Source organism: Dipodomys ordii, unplaced genomic scaffold (assembly GCF_000151885.1).
Source record: "Dipodomys ordii isolate 6190 unplaced genomic scaffold, Dord_2.0 Scaffold2, whole genome shotgun sequence".
NCBI classification, from domain to species: domain Eukaryota; kingdom Metazoa; phylum Chordata; class Mammalia; order Rodentia; family Heteromyidae; genus Dipodomys; species Dipodomys ordii.
Genome location: NW_012267218.1, coordinates 33,853,540 through 33,856,553, shown reverse-complemented (window position 1 = coordinate 33,856,553; position 3,014 = coordinate 33,853,540). Strand labels below are relative to the sequence as shown.

The 3,014-nt window shown below is 41.7% G+C and overlaps 1 pseudogene; it reads left to right on the top strand.

The window, feature by feature from the left end:
• Positions 1 to 432: 432 nt before the first annotated feature.
• Positions 433 to 2,561, top strand: LOC105983826 (annotated as a pseudogene).
• Positions 2,562 to 3,014: the final 453 nt, after the last annotated feature.

Here is a 3,014-nt window from a genome sequence, read left to right as displayed (position 1 = left end):
AAAGAGGAGGCAACAATGCTTGATAAGAAATGTACTCATTATCTCGCCCATGTAATTGTAACCCCTCTGTACAGTATTTTCACAATAAAAAAAAAGAAAAAAGAAAAAATATAAAATACAATCTGATTATTTCTTCCACTTAAAAAATTGCACTTGGGGGCTGGGAAGTTGGCTCAGTGGCAGAGCGCTTGCCTTGCATGCCTGAGGCCCTGGGTTCGATTCCTCAGCACCACATAAGCAAAAAAAGAAAAAAGCCGGAAGTGGTGCTGTGGCTCAAGTGGTAGAGAGCTAGCCTTGAGCTGAAGAGCTGAGGGACAGTGCCCAGGCCCAGAGTTCAGGCCCCACGACGGGACCCAAAAAAACGCAAAAGACAAAAAATTTACTTGGTTCTTAATGAAGGGCTCTTTAGCTTTCCAACTTGGGCCTCGCAGGATGGCTCCCGCAAAGAAGAGTGGTGAGAAGAAAATGGGCCGTTCTACCATCACCGAGGTGGTGACCCATGAATACACCATCAACATTTACATGGAGTGGGCTTTAACAAGCGTGCTCCTCATGCACTCAAAGAGATCCGAAAGTTTGCCATGAAGGAGACCGGGGACTCCAGATGTGCGCATCGGTACCAGGCTCAACAAAGCTGTCTGGGCCAAAGGAATAAGGAATGTCCCCTACCGGATCTGTGTGCAGCTATCTAGAAAACCCAATGAGGATCCAAGTTCAAGGCCAGGTAAGAAAGGCTATGAGACTATCTCTAGTAAACTACTCAGAAAAAACGAAGTGGTGCTGGGGTTCAAGTAGAGCTCCAGCGTTTAGCAAAAACCTCAGGGACAGTGCCCAGCCCCTGGTTTCAAGACCCAGGACCGCAAAAGGGTGGGGCTGGGGGCGGAATCCGGGACTTGGAAAGTAAAGGGACCTGTGCTTTATTATTGGTGAAATCATTTGGCCAAATAGGTCATTCTCCTCCTACAATAAAGTTCATACCTGGCTCATTTTGGGCAAATAATAATGATAATGATAATAACAATAATAATAATAATGGGCGCTCTCTCTTCTCCCCCTACCCCTCTTTAAGTGCCGTTCCTGAACTCAGGGTTTGGACGCTTTCCCTTTTCTCAAGGCTAATGTTCTACCACTTGAGCCACAGTGCTAGTTCCAACTTTTTCAGAGTAGTTAATTAGAGATAAGCATCTCATAGACTTTGAACAGCAACCCTCAGGTCTCAGCTTTCTGAGTAGCTAGGATTACAGGTGTGAGTCACTGAAGGGCTCTTTTAAATTTATTTAGATAGACTTTTTATTTATCATATGTGGGCAGACATGAAAAGGAAAATATATGTACGACAGATTGGCCAAGGTTTTCCTGAAACTTTTTTCCCTACTGAGTTCGGCTGCTCTTCTTTTTGTTTTAATATATTTTTATTGTAAAGATACTGTACAGAGGGGTTACAGTACAGAGTAAGGTAATGAGTACATTTACTATTGCATATTGCTACCCCTTCCTTTGTTTCCCCCCACCATCCCTTCCCTCCCTGCCTCCCCAACTCCTTCCCCCTCCTCCAAGTTGTAAAGTTCATTTTCAACAGTGTCTTGTACATCTCATTGTTACAAAGGGTCATCTCATTGTTTCAACATTTTGTTATTTCCCTTCCCCTCCCCAAATTACAAAAAAAAATGTATATACAAGATCAATACAGTGAAAACAGGGGTTATACCATGGGGGAAGAGCATACAAAACAAACAAAAAAATCACATAGTACATTAAAAACAACAACAACAAAGATAAAACCTCGTTTCCCTATCTGGGTTCATCTTGCTTAGCATCATCTAATATGGTCATATGGACATCAGCTTCTCTTCTTAATCTGTTTAGAGACAGGATCTTTAATGTCAGTTTTATTGAATATAATGTAGTATTTTGTTCCCCCAAATGACAATACAGCACAATGACAACTGTATCATGATTGTTACCTAGCTAACAGTGAGTCAAAGTGACAGTGATTTAAAATGCCATGAATTGCTGGGCACAAGTGCCCACACTTGTATAAATGGCTCATGCTTGCTACTCAGGAGGCTGAGATCTGAGAATTGAGGTTTGAAGCCAGCCCACGCTGGAAAAATCCATGAGACTCTTATCTTTAATTAACCAGAAAGAGGTAGCTGTGGAGATATGGCTCAAATAGTAGAATGCCAGTCTTGAGCAAACAAACTAAGGGACAACACCTAGGCCCTCAGTTCAAGCCCCAATACTTGCATGCATGCACGCACGTGCACACATGCACACACACAATGCCATGAATTATAAGAAGTCAAGCACTTGAGGCACCTTGTTTTAGAGATGTGGGAACAAAGTGTAGCTGAGTATAAAGGAATATGTTTGGTTCGGGTGGCAAGGCATGGTGACAGATTATTGCACACAAAATGTAAAATATTTTACAGCACTTTCTATTAATTCAGTTAAATACCAACTTCACAGAAATCCTGCACAGATACACAGAATTTTTCTTAGACTGATGACTGTTTCATTTTGTGAAATCCCTAGGACCGAAAGTGAGCAAAATCATTTAGCTTCCAGAATAAATCTCCAGCTCTTCTTCTGAAAAGAAGTGACTATGGACAGGGTTTATTTGTCAATCCATCAAGCTGGGAGGCAGTCTTATATAATTCCAAGCAAAGACTCCTGCCAATATTTATATCCTTTATTTTAAAACATTCAATTTCTAGCCAGGCACCAGTGGCTCACGCCTGTTAATCATAGCTATACAGTCTGAGGATCTGAAGATCACAGTTTGAAGCCAGCCCAGGCAGAAAAGTCCATGACTCTCTTATCTCCAATAAACCTTTAAAAAAAGCCAGGATTGGTGCTGTGGCTCAAGTAGTAGAGTGCCAGCCTTGAGCAACAGAAGCTCAGAGACAGTGTTCAGGCCCTTAGTCTAAGGTCCAGACTGGTGCACTCACACACAAATAGAATTAATAAAATTTAAAAAAAATTAAAAAGCATGCTCTAATATAAGAGGTCAT